We start from the raw sequence: 20,221 nt of genomic DNA, 5'->3' as shown, positions 1-20,221 counted from the left end.
GTAAGTGTAATCTTTACATATTTCATTGAAGCATTTGACCGATATGCTAATAAACGAGTTATGGCATTTTGGAATAAATAAATTATTAAAAGTCAGTTATTTATGTCTGTTATTAAATAGGACCAATTATACACCATATAAAAGATGCAAACCAGAACTACATGTGACGCAGGGTTCTAATTTGAACCCTATCATATTCCTACTATTTGTAGATGACTATGAAAAATCTGAATTCCCAGGTACTATCGCCCTTTATATTTTGCTCATTTTTTGAGTCTTGATATTTGGTAAATAATTCAAGTTCAGATATAATTAAAACTGAAGCTATAAGCTTTGTAAAGGAAAATAATTTGATGGCATGAATAAATGAATCTATTGAATATACAGTGTTATTTACATAACATTTAATCTCATCTTCTCTATCTTTCTTATTCTCGTACTTGGTAGGTATATGCCAAAGTTAGAGGAAATTTTCTGTACCTAGAAAAACCATTGAATGTATTTCGAAGATACAAGTAAAACATATATTTTTTTACAGCACGCCCTGTATATTTTTATATATTTGAATACAGCGGTTCCTTAACATTGTAGTGATATCAGGTTTGATAGTTCTAACTCTAATAATAAGAGTAATATGACCAAAAAAGTCTAAAGAGTTTGTTGGTATCAGCTTCTGTCAATATCTTCCTTAATTTTACAGATATGTCTATTAAACCTTATCACTGTAATCCTGAGAAAACATTCTATTCAGAAATGTAAAAATATACAGATGTTTCGGTAAAAAATACATATGTTTGGCTGTTATCTTTGAAATGTGACAATCAATAATTATTTTTATAATTACGATTCTGAAACCAACACAGTGATTTTCTAAATACAAAAGCAACTTATTATTATTACTTACCTTTAAAGTATAAGATATTTCTGGAAAGTACATTAAATCCCCTGACTATTCATTTTAGTGTAATATGTTATTTAATGAATTTACTTTTCATTGTGACATATATTTAATTAATTGAGAAAGATAACAATACGCTCGAGAACAGATATTCTGGCCACTTTTTACTAGACATGTGGCTTGTTATATTTTAACATTTTCAAAGTACTTATATATGTATATATTTCAGACTTCAGGTCATCAGTTATTGATCCAAAGAAAATAAAATTAGGCTTCGTCGTATGTATCATAATGTCAAAGTGTGTGCGGTAATGAAGATATAAGGATATTTCCGTCAGCGCAATGATGTGTACTAAAAGCATACCCAGGCATAACCACCTTTGTTTAAAAGTCAGTACCATAAAATATTGCAAAAGGGGTAAATGTATCAGAGGGTTATATTTCAAGTCAGAAATAACCTTAGTTTTCTATTTTCTCTTTAAAAATTATATTTACATTTGATTACATGTTACTGTTAATAATATATATTAGTAATTGACTATTGTTACAATTCATCTTTATGTTAAAGTTTAAATAAATAATTAGAATCTATCTAAACTTCTTTCGAGACTCGTTTTTTCTCTTTGCGTTTAAATCAACACATCAATGTTCAACTAAATAAATATATGTAAATTAATAAACATCGTTGCTAAAATAGATACCTATATTTCTATCTCCAAAATATTTATAAATACCTATGTAGATAAATTGTCTGGTTGTGCAGTCCCTAATTAATATTTTATATTCCAATATGCGGTGCAGCAGATGTTACAGTATTGGAAGCGTTACGGTACATAATGTAGCCGTTTTCTGTTAGATATTACCACCAAACACCAGTGAACTCTTGCCCTTATTTGCTCAGGAAAATTGCTCTCTACCCTCTCTGAACAATGTTCTAGTATTTATTTTGATATTACTATAAACATACAGTATGACGCATTTTAAATGGAAACAGCCTTGTAAAAGAGGTACCTATTTATTGTTGGATTTAATTATTTTTTCTTCAGTGGGAGTTTACGTCACGTAACATTTGAATTATTTTCCTTTGTCGAAGCCTAATTACTTTTTTCATTGTAAAATTTCAACAAAATCGGTTAGTGACTTTTTTATTCACAATTTGACGTCACAGGATTTTGCGTCCCTCGGGTTTATAAAAAAAATCGTGAGAGTATTAATAGCTAACTGCAATATTTATATTGTTTTATCGTTTCCATTATATTTAAACGGAATATGCAATTTATAGAATCATAAACAAATTGAAATTCTTTCTAATAAACAAAAACTATAAATAATGACATAATGATATGGCAAGTAATGACAGTCATGAAGACATACACAAAACTTCATCCTCAATCTCAAATTTTTTAAATTCCTCACAAGCGCAAGCTTCTGATTTGTTCTATAAATATGTTACATAGGTTTGGAATATTTTTATAACAGTTCTTAAATAAATTTAAAAGAACATATTTAAATTTTTCAAACTCTGTATTTAATAAAAATCGGATTAAATCCGACACTAAGTACCCTTTTTATAAGGGTGTTAGCGTCTGAAATAGGTCATATTGTATAGGAAAATGTATCTACCATAGGTTACTTACTTTCCTAAAATATTTTACTCAACAAAATTAGAAAAAAGTTATAAGTTAAATTGTATACATATGGTCACACAGAGATGGTTTCAATAGTTAAAAAATAATTTATAAAATAATTGATTAAAGAAAGTATTGGAAGTGATGAACACGATTTTAAAAAGGGCACGTTTGGTTCTTAACATGGTCATTCAAAATTTCTTTATATCTGTATATAAATCCATGTTTGCAATATTATGAAGCACATAATTGAAAAGAGAGTTGGAAAGGAAAATATGATGAACAGTGAAACAGTGTTCAAAGATATCTTAAAACCCAAACAGCTAAAACTGGTCTGTGAGTGTCATTAAGTTACAGAATTATCTTAACTTTTTTGTTCAATAACATGGCAATTTGACGAAATTCAGGAAACTGGGAGTATTGATGATGAGAAACTCAAACATTTACTTTGTTTTTTGTTTAATGTTAGAGGGTGACATATACAGTGTTGTACCTGGATTTAAATAACCATAACTTTCATTTTTAACTAAACATAGCTATTCTCCATTCAATTTTCTGTACAAAAGGTATCTTAGTATTTGTCGCTGAAAGTAGCCGTTTTGTAAAAAGAAACGAGTTTAAAGTTAAACCTGCGTTGGAATTTTGTTAAGTTGAATCATTAATAGTTTTTGGAAAAAAAAACAAGTAAAAAAAATTTGTCCTTTATTGATTGTATTTGCAATGTGACAAACTTAGATCATTTACAAGATTAAGACTAAACTACTTCTACAAATAAGTTAATTTAATGTAATAACATATACAATAATAGCTGAAACAAATTTTTTTTAACGTTCTGTATTTCAAGAATCAAACCGTTGTGAACCCATGTTGCTATGAGCTTTTTATTTTAAAATTAGTCAGAGATTCACCCTTTAAAGTTTGTGCAAGCACTTAATAAACACCGTATAAGACGTTCTTAGTGTGTGTAAATAACTTTGCTAGCAATCTAGCAGATCATGCGTTATTAATATGTGGCGTACCAATGCAGAAAATTGTTGTAATTATCTAAATATAATGTTATTATAAATGCATACTGTAAGTAAATACTACAACTTTGTGTAAATTATGCAAATTTTCATCTAACATTATTGAAGTGTATGAAAAATACAAATATTAATCCTACTGAGCTTTGCCTAATTTTTTATACACAGGCATCTGGTTTGTACTTCAATATTTCAGACTTCAAATTTATTTTACTTATCATTTTACTTGCACTATATTTTATTTCCAGTTTCTTGTTTTGAAAATCATTATCCTCGAAAGTGGTCAAAGATTCCACCCCAAAATGAAGTTTGCGCAACAACCAGGAAAAATCCTCATCAACAGTAAATGTCTTCACATTAACGAATAACGTCAATAAGGATTAGTTATTTAAATTATTAGAAACGAATTGTCCGAAACGAAATATGTCCAGTTGTCTGAGATAAGTGTATATTGTATCCTTAATAATTCATCGTAGTTACAGTGGCTCTATACAAGAGAGTGGCGACAATAGCGACTAAACCCCGCCCATCCACCATGTTGCATCCAATGTCAAATTAAAAGTAACTTTTATAAAAAATAAATTAAGGGCAAGAGTATTTTTTATAAATTTTACGCACAGATTTTAAGCAAATAACGCCCTTGGAAAGTGATTTTAAATAATGACTTGACTTCTTGTGCAATAGGGGAGGATAAATATATAATAGTAGCAACTAGTAGTTTTTATTTTCTAGGTAAGTAAAATTAAGCTTACCTACATTACACAATGAAATTTATTACAGTACATTACAAAAATAAATACTTAATACAAGTGTATTTGTTAAAATAAATGTCCAGCAACACTTTTACTTGCAAGCTTTTTTATGCTTTTTGGTATTTTTTGGAAGCTATGTTTAATCGGAACATAATAAATCTTTTAACAATATAATTTTTGATCTGATGACAATTTGGTAGAACTAAATTTAAACCAGACATTTCTTTTAAGAAAACTCTTTTAAATTAAATAAATTAAAATTAATTAAAATTAATTAAAATACAATCGCAAAATACCGCTTCATTGCAAAAAAGAGTGAATGTTCGCTAAATCTCCTAAGTACGCTAAATTTTGAAAATGTTTTATAAATCGACGTTTTAGAACTAACAGCGTGTACGTTTCTACAAGTTTTTGATGTTTTAACGATACTTTGAGCACACATAACAATATCCGCACACATTATAAAGAGAATTTAATTCACTAAAACTAAGATTAAATTTTGGTTCTTCTATGTTAGCAGGAACCTTAAATTCCTCATAAGTAGGTGTTATATTTTGTGTTATGGTGTCCGAAAAACCTGAAAGAAATTCACGGTCATCGTCCTTATAGAAGCTTCTGCAAACATTATTACTATCCCTTAGCACAGAATACCCAATATAGTATCACTAATAATCACCAAAATTAAAATAAAACAATACAAATATTGAATAACACCAAGAACGCTCCTGACATATGACACACCACACATGAATTTGACACTGGCAGCTAAAATCACATGGACCAATCAAAAATGATACACTCTATTGTCGCCACTGTCTTGTATAAAGTCACTGTAGTCGTAGTTATGTGGGTTATGTAAATTAATTAAGACATAATTAAGAATCTAGAAACCATTTTTATTTTAAAAATTGAAGAATATAGACTTCATCAAAGAACATGTATAAAATTAAGTACTCTGTATAATAATTCGTTGCTTAAAGAAATAGGTTTTTTGGTTCTTAAATAAATAGGTTCTTTGGTTCTCGAAAATTGCATAACATGATCTTCAGTTTTACTAATTTCGTTAATTTAAACCTGTTAGTTGTGTTAAATATTTTTTCATTGTGCTGGTATTTTAAGAAAGCTGTTTAATTAATCAATAAATATTTAAAAAAATTTTAATGTCACTTTGATGCGTCGCTCTTTACTATCTTGGAATAATACAAATACGTAAAAAAACATATCCTTTGTAGAAATGATATAACGTAATAATGCATAGATTTTTGTTTTTCTTATTTAAAATGCTGTGTAGTTTTCCTACTGTTTATAAGATTTTACATGCTGCCGCAATATATAAATCGATTTGTAAAATTGCATTTTGAATGAATTACACAAAATGGGAAAAATTACATGCTTATTGTAATTTTCCTTGTGTGTAATTTTACACAAAATTCTTATAAGTGCTCAGATCTACCAAAGCAATGCATTGTGTAGCAATGACAACTAAGATATGATCTACTTTGAAATTATATTTGACCTAAACTTTTCTGGTTTAACTATTTACTTAGCTTATTATTTAAATGACATTAACTCTTATGTTTAAGAGGTTACAAAACAGTCATCAAAAATTGCCCACGCTGTGTGACTATCTAATAAGAAACAAACTAGGTTACTATTTCATAAAACTGTACATACCGCGTATTTATGTCCTAATTATCTTTCTAAAAACTGAATCCTTTTCCCCTGAGATTCTACGGTTGTTGGTTATTGCTCTCATCACATGTAATGCATACAACAGTACAGAAAGAAAACTATCACTGCACGTTTAAGTGGAAATGAAAAACGCTCGATGTTTACTGCCTTTGAAGTGACAGTGCGTCCCAACTGCATGATTCAACTCGACATTCTTTGATTTTTAGCCATTCCATTCGATATGTTAGAAAGTATGTGTGAAACACAGTGAAAAGCAAACCCTTAGCCGGAATGGGGTTTAAAATATTTATAAGAAAATGGAGTTCAATGGCTCCCCGCATCTTTCGAGCAGAATTTACACTTCATCAGCATGTTGTTATCTCAAAAAATACTCTAGTTCTCCAGTTAGTAAATTGGTTATTTTTAAATAGAATTTTCCGAAGGGTGAACGACTAGTCATGAAACCCTTATTTTACGAATACTGTGAAAATATTTACCCTCCTGAAGGAGCTACCCTTTTGGCATTAGTATCCTCGTTATTTTCGTACTCCTACACCGACAGACTCTATAATAAGCAAAGTGATGTCTTAAAAATTCTATCCTCGTATTTACTTAGGAACAACTTAAGGAAATATTTGCTCCTCGGTTTTCACTTATGCTCGTACCACATGTAATTTGTAGAGGTATTTATGGAGTTCATATCGTCAAAACTACAACATGGTATTCATAAAAGAATTAAATGACATGCTTTTATTATTCGTTTGTTATCATTTATTTTCTATTTATCTTTGTTGTCTTTAATATAAAGGATCAAAGGTACATTATTTTATCTAATGCTGATTGAACAAAGATTTTTCCCGAAGCCTGAAGCCTTTTAATCAGTACATCTCATAAAACGGCCTAAGGGTTGTTTCACCTTCCAATAAAGGCTTGATTAAATTTACTTGGAAAATTAAGGAAGAGTATGATTAGCTACAAACGAGACGGGGTCAATCGCTTCAGTTATACATATTTTCTGCATTATTAAGGTTTCTTTTTAGTGCAATTTAATTTCACTAGTACCTAATTGCAATATTGCATACAAACGATGCTAGTCGCTGGTACATACATACATACATACATACATACATACATACATACATACATACATACATACATACATACATACATACATACATACATACATACATACATACATACATACATACATACATACATACATACATACATACATACATACATACATACATACATACATACAAACATTCGTTAAACATAAATGTGTTAAATATTTGTAGATTACCCAAAATTTCTAGCCCTAAGTTGTATCATGCATATATCATGCACAGATGTGAAATAGGAGCGTGTATACTTCAAGAAAGGTATATTGCATATATTACTTTTAATATCTAGAAATAATATTTAATCTTATATAATCATGTAGTGAAAGTATTAAGAATATCTTAAAGATTTATAATTAATAATTAATTTATTATTAAAGTCTGGCGTACAAAATACATATTTTAAACGGTGTTTGCTGCCGCGCTCTTTCGTGACGTCATTTAGTGCGATCGGGAATCGAAATGACGAATGGTGGGGACAGGATGGCTCGATACCATGAGCACAGTAAGTAACAATATCTAGAGACAGTCAAATTTACTTTGCTTCAAGGTGAATTCAATTAATTTGTTGCATTAAGCAATTTTTTATGAGTGTTAGTTGTTGTTTAAAAACTATAAATTTATGCAGATCTAAATGAAAATAAATTATGAAAAATTAAACTTAGTTACTTATTGTTTGCATGTTAACTGCTTGCATAATAGTTGGAAGAGAGTAATACTCGGTGCAACTTGCTTGAAGTCTTGATAATGGTATTCTGGCACACATACCAATTAAGATTCGTTTATTCAACAGTCGAAACGGCGTGCCGATTGTATATCTTTAGCAAATATTTGACAAGTGAAGAGCATAGTTTCGAATAGATCGATATGCGTCATCCACACGATACGGGACTTGTTTTAAAGAATATGTAACTGGAAAAAATACTGTGTTAGTTTACATTTGACTAGTGCCCGAATAATCTGAAGCCAGTTTAATACGTAGAAAAATAAGAATACGTTTCATATTCTTTAAATTATATTTCACATTGATTATTATTAATTTGTTAAATAAACCATTCCCACGTAAATACTGACGATTCATCAATTTACAAAAGTCACTTTTTTTTACCCGCTTGTGGTGTCGCCTATCTCTAAACTAATAATCCGCGCTCTAATAATAACATTGCAATTTATCTTCCTAAGTTACATTTGTCAGGTTGTTGTAACGACGTATTGCGACGAAATGTAAGTTTTCTGAAACTAATTCCAAAGTATAATCCATCTTTTAAGACAATGCTTCTAAAAATATTTAAAGTTTCCAAAATTTTACATAAATAAAGATTTTACATTTACATGGAAACCTTCAGCAAAATGCACTGGAGTCAGTAACGCTAATGGTGAAGCATTGGTTCAAATATGCTAACTACACATTCATTACTATGCGTTAGAAATATAAAAACATAAAAAGATTCCTGGACTACATCAGTGGAATACGTCTAGACACCATATCAGCTTTACCATGGAAAAGTTGGTACCCTCTCGTTGCTAAATATCCTTAACAGGAGGAAATCGGATGGCATTTTGTGGCATAGTATTTACAGAAAGCCAGTAATATATTTTAACACTCAGTTTCATCACTACCTAACCCAGAAACAAGTTTGGGAATTAAGGCATCTGCGGAAAAGAAAGAATATTTACCAAGGACCATCTGTCCTAATACCACTACAATGCCTCAAGAACAGTTTTTCCCAGGATCTACTCCAAGACCCCGATGCATACAGCATCTAATGCACATTTAAAAAAATCTACATTAGATAGACGGAGGGACATCTCAGTATGAAATAAAAAATTAGTTAACTAAGTAATATCAGAGCTCCGGTGAGGGAAAGAGTATTTTGACAAAGACTCTACAAAAGTCAAGGACAGGAACTACATGAGCCAATAACTACAAGCCTTGCTCAAAAATGCGATAAACCAAGGCATACAGCAAATATATGAACTTAATTGCTAGTTCCAGGATTTCTTCTGAAGGCGAGAGCGGTATATCTCTGGAAATATATAGTAAAGTCTATAACCACATGGCAATAAAAAAATATTAAACCATTGACAACTGCCACGAAAACCTGCAAATCAATATATATTTTTTTAAATCAGCACCCTGTATTTTAAGAACAAGTGGCTTTGGACCTTGACTGGATCATTAAGACTTTTTGGTTTAAGAGGGTACAAGAACCAATCTCTTGGAAGTTATGAAACAGACTTAGAAAACATTTTTTGTTATAAAGTACGATATATTTTTATGAAAAATAATTACTTAATAACTACTTAAATATTTACATTAATTAATGTAGCATTTCATCATAAATGATATTGTTTATCTATTTAGAAAAGATCTAATGGTGCTGACAAAATAAATGTTACATAACTTTTTACTCAGTTTCATGTTTATAACTTTGTTTTCACCTCTGAATAATAGAAATTGTAAAATTACCCTCCAGAGATTTGAATAACTAGTAAAGAAAAAATAGAATAGGTACCTTTGCAGCATTTCCTGCCTTACCGAGAGTATTGACCCCAGAGAAACCGCACTGGAAATTGCTTAGAAATTCAAAGATAATACGAAGCCAAATCCTGGAAAGACTTCCGCTAGACTATTAACGACCATATTTGCTTTTCGATTATAACCTACTATTTTTCCACAATAAAAAAAGAGTAAACGAACGTTTATCGATTTACCTCAAGTATATTTTATTGTAGGGTGGGACAATAGGTAGCATTTATTTCCTTTACCGCATTTTCCAACATTCTTTTTTCTTTTAACGCTTATTTAACACAAAAATTACCAATGTTTCGAAGTAGAAAGTAAAACTCTCCCTTTCACTTGTCAAAACATCGTAAAAATAAAAGCTTTCTTATTTCGTATAGTAGTTTCGGGGTTACGGTTGTTGTGGATTTCCTATTTAGCAGGAAATGTCAACAGTGTAATTGTTATTGCCACAGAAAACGAAGCTTTATCGTGGATATAGAAACTTTTCCTTTAGTAACTGTATCATAAAGAGGGGGACATTTGGTATTTAATAGGTATTTTAGAAATAACAAAAATGTATTCATTTAATCATTTAATTCTGTATTGCAGTGCTTCAATGTAGAAATTAAATATAAATATATTTGCTGCACACGTGTTATTTTAAAATTAATTCACCTCCTAAATACACAAAACTTTTAAGCAAATACAATTATCGCTAAAAATCTAATAACTTATTGAGTTTTTAAAAGAATAGAAAATGGACTATCTGTGTATCAAATAGAGTATTATTTATACGGCTTCCCTAAATCATTCCATATATTGAAATAAACCAAATCATTCCATTAATTTTATTCATCCTTTGTCTCGAAAACGTATCAATTACGTACCTAAGTTGAGTCAAAAGGGTTGTTCAGGAGGTCGATTTTACAAATTTAATTCGACCTAACCAGAAACACCCCACCCAGAGAAAATAGTTAAATTGAGTTAAGATAAATGTAGGTGTTCTTTTGTTTCCATAGAAATATCAGATACTACTTAATATTTATTTTGTTATTATGGACGTTAATACTTACCTCGTCATTAAAAATATTCAACCAACAAATATCAAATTTTAATGATCGTTTTGAAACATATCAAAATAAACACTCACTCTTTTAGTTTCCATTTTACCGTATTACTTTCCTTTAACAAAACTTTTCCATGGAATAAATGACTGCTTTGCTGGCAAATTATTATTATGGGTCAGTTATTAAAAAAATATACTTTTCGGTGTAGTAGGAACACCGAATGACATAAAAACAGTAACATAAAATTTCATAAATTAATAATTACAGACCTTAACGGTTATATGGCTCAGGCATATTTTTACCATTAGTTGGTAGGTACATATATGACTAAAACTAAAATGCTAATATTACACCTACGCAAACTTAAAATTAGAATGTGCCAAACTGTTATTATACCTAAGCACTAAAGTTTCTATAGTTAAATAAAAATTTTTTGCCGACTTGCAGTTGCTGTGGCAACAAATATTTAGCTGAAAAATGGATTATTTTCAGCAATTATTCTTAAGCTTTAGTTATGAATATTTGCATTACTGTAACTAGTTAAGACGGCTATCAAGGATTTTAAATATGGTAGACTCAAGCTCAATTTAAAGAAATAAATGTATTGTTCCAGTAAAAACTAAAGTTATACTACGTTGAACAAAATCGTGTTTATGGTGAATACTTTACTTACACAAGTAGAGTTTATTTAAGATAAAGCTTGTTTAAGATAAAGTGTGTTTCATATGGATATGAAATTATATCTTATATGTGTTTAATTGATAAAGAATTAACCATATTGTAGTACAAAAATTGTGGTAAATTTTCTAGCTTTAAAAAATGTCCCAAGAAATTAGAGACAAAATATATAACTGATTTTAATACTAATATTGTTTAAATTTGGCTATTTATTATGGCTTTTAATATTTATTCAAATGAAAATCACTCTTAACAAACGCGTCAATATTTTAAAAAATACTACTAAATAAACTAAACTTTCTAAAAAATGTGCTTAATCAATTTGTCCATAAAAAAATTAAAAAAGTAAATGGCAACTCTATATGAACACTTTATGTTCCGAAAATGGTCCAAAATACTTAGTGATGGAAAATATTGGGAATCTTAAAGACGATGTTTTCCAGTATCTTCGACACAGGTTGTATTCAGCGCTTTAAAACACGTTTCAATATTTTCCTTTAAATTATTATTATAGGAACATTTATAGGAACCACCTCGTATGTAGAAAAGTGTCCATACATCTGTACAGCACCTTAGTAATAATTTTATATTTTAGTATTTTACTGTAAAATTCGCTTTTATTTCAAACAGGTACTTAAAAGATTTTGTACACGTAGATATAGTCTGTGCGATATTTCTTCAGATAGAATTCCAAGAAAAGAATAAGCCAATAAAATTCTGTTATCGGAACTACTGTAACAATTTAGGGGCGTGCCGTGAAATTTTCCACCAATGCCTTTCTACCTCGGGGGTCGAATGCGGTTAATTTCAAGAAAGTGACGCAGGGGTATTCATGGAATTTTATCTCAACAAACATCTTACGGATTGTAGCAACTTTCAGTATAAAACCGTACTAGAAATTCTGCATTTAAGTTTACAATGCCGTAGAAATGAGAGGTAACCCGTTTTGCGAAGCACAGTTTTTGTCCATGACTGCGAATATTTATGAATATTTGGTTACTAAAGCGAAAATTTATGAAAATGTAATATACCTTTGCAAAATTGTCATGTTTCCGCAGATTTTAGGATAAATTACATAATGATCCTTCTATTGTTGTACAACAACTATAGTTTAACAATTTAAATTCATAAATTTGAATTTAGAAAAGCCAAATCTGAACAAATAAATAAAGTAATGACATAACTTTGAAAGGTATATTTATTGAAGCAGATTGCAATCTGATGATGGATAGACGCTTCGAAAACTATTGTTAATTATTTTCAGTTGTACTTTTTAAAATTTATTCGTGCTAAATGGTAAACTATGTTTACATATATTTTTTTATGTTTATTTTCTATTATTTTCAAACAGATTTAGTTTTTCTATGTGTTTAACCTATTAAGTAAAATTCTTTTATAATTATACCTAGTTCCTCCCACTGATGACATAATGGTTGAAAACCTTCAAAACAACGTAAGTTTGGGTAATATATCGTTGAAAATTTAACGTTTCAAATTACACAGAACGTTAATAAAATATAATATAACTTGAGTGCATGAGTAACATAAACAATACAATTAAACTTATAAAAAAGTAACACGTTAGACTAGATTATTTAATAAATTACACCCAATTAATTACAATTAATTAATTACACTAGACTATTTAATAGTGACGTGAAGTGATTTAAGTAACTTCAAGCTATGAACTTACAGGGTGATTCAGGTTTAATCTGGATAACTTCAAGAATCGATAGAACAGGTTAAAATAATGTTCTCTCATGATGTAAACTTTTTTCCTAAAGTAGGAATTTTTCCCCGTTTCTTAGCACTGAAAATACTTTTAACGATAATTTTCACAAACGCCAGTTTATATAAATCATTGCGAGTTTTGTTTTTCATGGTTTCCATAACGTTAAATGAAATTTACGCGGCTGTCACGGATTTCATTGAATATCTCAGAAACAAGGCCAATTTTCGAAAAAAAAAACAAGAGAGGAAACAGTCTCAAAATTAATGAGACAAAAGTGGTGTGCAGTTATTTTATTGGAATTAATTGGTTAATTGTTAAAAGATTTGGAATAATTTAGGAGGGGGGTAGCACACAAAATACACTTATAAGGGGAGGGGAGGGAGTTGTAGGTGGTCAAATTTAAGAAGCTTATGTAAGATCATAAGGAGTGTTTGTGTTCCGAATTTCACCTCAATCGGATGAGTAGTTCAAAAATTATGAGGGAGAAGCGGGAAAAAATTATATTTCAACGCCCTCTATCTTTTGAATCTTCTATTATACAGGGTGATTCAGGTTTAATTTGGAAAACTTCAGGAATCGATTAGAAACTTTTTTCCTAAATTGTATCGTTTCGGAGATATGAAACGATTTTGGAAAAAAATTTCTAATTGATTCCTGAAGTTTTCCAGATTAAACCTGAATCACCCTGTATAATAGAATATTCAAAAGAGAGTTATTTTAGTAACAGAAAAACTGTAAAATAGCGTCAATCTACATTACTGGCACATTTCAATGGTTATTCAGCTGATGGTTAAGACATCAATAACCTTATTTTAGCGTTGGTGTTCTTACTTTGCTGTTCCTGTTCATAAAAAGAGTGAAGAAACAATAAATGATAAATAATTTAATGAACAATTTACATATTTACCATCAAATATGATTTTTATTTGGTTGATTTTTAACAGAAACTTTCATTTCACATTAATTCAAATGTAGGAAAATTGTTATGAAAAAATTTAAGTAATGTCCCAGCACCTTCGCCATTTTATAGAAAACCTCCCTTAAATCAATTTTCACAGAATTCGTTTTGTTAAGAACATTAATTTAATTTTTGTGACATAAGCAGTTACCTAATATATTTTAAATGGCTAAGGCGTACTTAGAACGGCTTCAATGAACTGCAAGATGCATCGTGGCCTTGCTCTGGTCGTTATCCTTTTCACCTAGCCTGGCTGTACGGGCATATATATTGACCGGGTCACCGTCCTAGCTGCACGTTGCGCCCCAGTTTACCAGCGTCGATTATTTAATATTTATACGGGCGCAGCCAGTAGCGGATCAAGATCGTAATCAGTTCATCCAATAGAAATGTTATTTGTAAAAATAGATAGTTGAGGTAACTATATAAGTACAATTTCGAAGATATGTATAATTCATCCATTTGATATTTATCGAGTTGTACAATGTAGATATTACTCTAGATAGCAATATGTAGTAGATAGGTGATATTATTTTTATGTGTTTTTATTTGTAATGTTTTGAAGAAAAGTCAATAGTCCTAATAACAAATTTCGGTATGGTCTGGAATGATTAAATACTTCCACTCTGTGAAAGAATGGATAAACCTCAAATAAAGTAACAGTGGCTAACTGTAAAACAAATAATTCTATTTACCTGAATAAGAAAAATTTTTATTATAAAACTCTTAAACATTTTGTACAAATTGCTGCTATTAAGCATTTTTAGCTTGGTTTTTCATATTTTCACATAGTTAGCGGTTTATTATTTCATTGTTAGACCAACGCCAAAAATTGTACGATTGATTGTACGATTCTTGAAAACTAAATAACTTACATTGTCCCTGTGCAAATGTACAAACTTTGGAATCTAATCTGAAATTTTACCCTGAATAAATAATTTATAAAGAACATAACATCATAAAAGCTTCCTTAAATAAAAGAAAAATTGGATAAATCTTTGCTAACCGTATTTTGTTCCAATAAGAATAACGTTTCTGCCAAAAAACCCTAAATTTATATACAATTAAGTTTTGCGTCGAATGAATTCAAAATCATTTCAATCAGTGAAAGCACTGGGTAATCTTAATAGTTTCACTCATAATATTTTAGTTGTACTCATACTATAATAGAGGAAATTTTCATTCAATTGGGTGTGGACAGATATTGATGATACATTATTGAGTGAAAATTATTTTTCTTACAGTGTAAGTAAATAGTTTCCACTATCCTTGCACTTGTGTATCTGATAAAATATATAGGTATTTCCCAAATAGTGTGTAAAGTGTAATCTTCGTGTTCTGAACAAAAAAAGTATTTTCCATACTAGTTACTTATAAGTTAGTTAATTTTTAGAATCTATTTTATGAACTACTAGGTAAGAAATGAAATGAGACAATAAGGCATTTATTGACAAATTAAAAAAGTTTTTAACGATGTCCCAGGTGATCGGGAACATTGGGCAACAACTTACATACAATGAAGGCAATGATTAATTCAAAATTCCCTAAACAGCCACAGTCATTCTGTGGGGTACATATTACATTTCTTTTCAAACTGCCATTTTTAAACTGTAAAATACTTTCTTTTAACTAAATAATCAGATTACCATAAAATAATTTGAATTTTTGCTCCAATCTAAATTTTGAACAAGAATATTTAGTTTTAATAAAAATAACTTCGATTGTGATCCATTTTCAAAAGAAATAACAAAAATAATAATCAAATAAAATCTTGACAACAAACAAAAAGTAAGTTTCATTCTCAGTTAAAACTTGCTACATTCATGACAGATGTTCAAAATTTTTTAAACATAAATTTACTAGGATTTTTCCCAGTTTATTTATGTACGTTACGTATATTTATTTATGTAAAATGAAAATTGCACCAGGTGACATTAATTCTTTGTATGGACAATAAACCTCTAGTACACTTTCACATCTACAATCACTATGTGATCATAATAGCTGATGTCTTATAGTTTCTGGTGCAGTATCAAAAATACAGAAATTGCACAATTTTAAATACATTTGAATGTTATGAAAAACTTTAACTTGGTCTAACAGAATATACTTAGCTCTAGGTCTAAAGAATTAGTATAACAGCGAAGATTTCACTCTTATTCATTGTCGAGTGTCATTTACGACAGTAAGGAGTAAAACTAACTTCTTTCTGGATTTCTTGTACCATTGTGAATATACGTCTTGTTCAACAAAGTAATACAACAAAAAAATTAAACATAACCTAAAAATTCCCATTTAAGTTACGTAAAAGGCCCACGAGTTTTCGACTCTCAAATGAAATATTTTTTGTATTAATAACAGATAAATATTAATTAAGCAAACGGTAACAAACCACAAATTACGAATGTCTATGAGTTGACACTTTATCTAGAGTCCTAGTTACCGACTTTTTTTGGTAATCACTTAAGGGTCAACTTAAGAAAATTAATTGTATTGGAAGCCACAGGGAATATAATAGCATTATCACAGTTGACTCGGACATTGGTAAAAGATATTGAACATATCTAAAGTGAGAAAAGTGTCAATAGTAACAAGTAAAGATTTACTTGCCTTAGCAAACATGTTGTATACAATAGATGACAGATAGACAATTCAAAATCAATTCAAATAGCTGCAGCTAAAACAATATATATGGTAGCAAGTCGCTGGTTACAAATGAACGGGTCATGTAGCTGTAGCTACTAAAACTAATTAAAATTTCTTGCTGTAGTAATGAAACTATTTTGCTATGGTTACTAAAATTTCCAGTTAAATGTCATTTTGTTGCATTAAAGGTAATTCAACATCGCCTTAAAGGTAAATATACTGTATGATGTAATAATTTAATATTTCAACTGTAACAAATATTTTACTTCAAATATACGAATAAATTAAGTGAACTGTTTTGTAGATAAGTTTTATTTTTGATAGAATTAGATTAGAATATTAGTGACAAGAACTTGTGTTACTATAGAACTATTTTTCTTAAGTTTTTACTTTCTTATAATAATTTCATTGGCTTAAAAACAGGAAGAAAGGTTAGTATGTTCAAATGCAAAAAGTAATTGTTTACATTATACACTAATTATTGATTAATTTTTCCAGTTAAAATTAAAGTAAAATATTAAGTGAGTACTTGTACTGCCAAAAAAGATCAGCCAAGAGTTGTTCCAAAAATGACTTTTGTGCCCAAACATGCGGAAACATACGACTTAAAAGCAAAGTTTTCTTTTGAAATCAATATTAGTAAACTATTAGTGAAATGTTCTTTTGTCATAAATCGCGATGTAACTTTTTTGATTAGTTAAAAATTATTTTTTAAATTAAATACTTGCATGCCAAAATAATACTTAAGTTATTTCTTTGAAATTAAAAGAAACATGCACTTTCTTGGCACCATATGGATTTATATACTCGTATAAAGTGAATGAAGCCCTTACAAAGAAAATGTTTGCTGCAACTTTACATTATAGTTCATAGTGCTGAAATAAAATGTCTATAGACACAACTCTTCTTATATTTACCTACCCTTTGCTCCATACATATCACGAAATCAAAGAATCTACATATTTTCAAAAAGAAATTATGATAACGATGTGCATAATGGTTTATTTTTAAATAAATAAATAAAAAATGTAAAACATAAATAACACCTTAAATCTAATATTGAGGGTATGTGTCAAATTTGAAATATATGTTTTATAACCACAAAGTTATTAAAATGAAAAGTAATTTAAAACCAAATGAATGAATACCAGTGAGCTTGCTAATACTTTGTAATATATTTTTTTACCAAATATAGATGGTGTGACAGAGTGTGACATACTAATTATATCTTCGTAATAGTCACACTTCATTAGCATGATATTCCGGAATAATCAAAACTACACATACACCATACACCAGTTTCGTCGAAATTTACAGGTTTAGTCACTATAATCTGACAACTTATTGGTGACTTTATTATTGAAATTACAAAAAAGCTGTTTAATACAAAAGTTTTAGCTTTTTTTCCAAAATCAAAACATTCAGCGATTAGAGTACTGCAGAAAAATGCTGCGCTTGAAAAATGCCGACTTAAACTCTTTTGAAAAGATTTTATGGACTAATGAGGCGACTTTTACAACAGCTGACATTTATAATAGAAAAAATACTCATACCTGGGCACATGAAAATCCTCACTGTAATAGGAAAATTCCAAGTCAAGGATGCACATCTTTTAATGTTTGGTGCGGTATATTGAGAAATAAAATTGACTGGGGAAAGATACCTGCATTTTCTTGATAATCAAATAGAAAACAAATTGGAAGACCTGCCACTGATCGACTATACCAATTTAATTTGGCGCCAAGACAGATTGCCTCCGCATAGAACCAGAGAAGTGCGAAATTAATTAAATAATAGGTTTGATTTGTGGATTGGTAATGGAGGAAATATTCAATGGCCTTCAAATAGCCCAGACCTTACACCCTTGGACAGTTTTCTGTGGGGTTACTTGAAAAACGGGGTTTATAAGGAAACTAGTGTAAACTTAGATGAACTAAGACATAAAGTTCATCAATGTATACAAAATTTAAGTGAATTTAATTCCCATTTCATACTAAATGCAGTTCTGAAAATTAATGAAGATTATACGAAGTACATCAATAATAATGGCTTTCACATTGAGCATCTGTGATCATTTGTTTTCATTGGTTTTCATTAATTAGGTATTAAAATTTCGTTCTTAAAGTTACGAATGATCTTTATTATCATCATAAAATAAACGGATAACTTCAAATTTTTCGTTCTCACTAAACATTTCTTTTTTAAAATAGTTTGTGATAGGAAATAAATTAATGATGATAAATAATCTTCTGTCAAAGTCATTTGTTTGTTCCGCGTGCTTTCTTCCATAGCCACTGCAATCCATCAGACATAAATTTCCCTCCTGTTTTTTCAAAAGTAGTTTTAAACTGAAATATATCGAAAAGTCCTGAATCAAACAATAACATATTAAATCTTTGAAAAGAGAAAAATTTAACGAAGTATGCATTAATATATAGGGTTTTCCATTAAAAAATCTTTAATTCAGTGACTTCCATTATTCAATTGTTTTTTTTTTAATTCTACTGTATTATAAAAATTCATGAAGAGGCTAAAACTTTTGTAATTTTAATAATAAACTCACAATAAGTTGTCAGATTCGAGTGACTAACCCTGTACAGTGCAATAGCAACTTGTTTAATTGCGGCAGCTATAAGTACCACTGTGTGCAACAAACCGTTTAGTTTGTCACAATAATCTAAGATTAATATTGTTGTTTGCAGTTAACAATTAGCTGCATGATAGTAACTGAAAATGTAAAAACTTTCCTATAAAGTAAATTTTACACTTAAATTAAAACACACCATAAACAATGTAAACATTTACAATTACATATTTACGGTAATTAATTATTTTACCAACAAAGTTTAATATCTCAATTTGTTGTGTAAAATACTTTATTTTTCTCACTACCTTCTAAGAATTTCGATTTTACATTATTTAGAGATTGTCTGAAAATGGTATTTCAAAAGTTAGTATTTTAAGCAAGGCGGATAGCATACAAAAATATGTTCAAAGGTTAGGAATGACGTGCTAATTTTAGTGGTACGCATAGTTTGCGTTTGAAATTCCCCTTCCGTTTTCGAAATGCCTACACAGCCCGGCTCACCTGGATATAAAAGATCGATAAATGCCTAAAGGCGTCGGAAGACCTAATTTAAATACCTTTCCGAGTAATGTGGGCTAGGAATTCAATTTTCTAGCCTACGTGACCCATTTTCGGCCGGTAACCCTGGATTTTTCTACGGCCCCCGTTGCAATTGTGAATTGGAACGACCGGAAAAGCGCTTATTAACTTCGAAACGAGTTCAGTTTTCTATGCAACTGTTTGCTGATATGCGGCCGCTTTCACGTATGACCCAAAAACGAAATTGTTCTTTTAAAATTCCCTTTTACTGTTTATTAGCTTGGCTGGATAATGCGACTAGTGAATGGGTTTAAACAAACGGTTCATTAAAAGCCCCCGCAGTAGAAAGCGGCGACTTTAATTACAAGGGCGTGAGCAGTCAATTAAATGAGAGGGGAATAAAGGGATGATATGTGTTTTCACGTGGAATTAAACA

The sequence above is a fragment of the Anoplophora glabripennis genome, unplaced genomic scaffold, assembly GCF_000390285.2.
Source record: "Anoplophora glabripennis isolate ALB-LARVAE unplaced genomic scaffold, Agla_2.0 scaffold67, whole genome shotgun sequence".
Taxonomy (NCBI): domain Eukaryota; kingdom Metazoa; phylum Arthropoda; class Insecta; order Coleoptera; family Cerambycidae; genus Anoplophora; species Anoplophora glabripennis.
Note: the sequence above shows the minus strand (reverse complement) of the source record.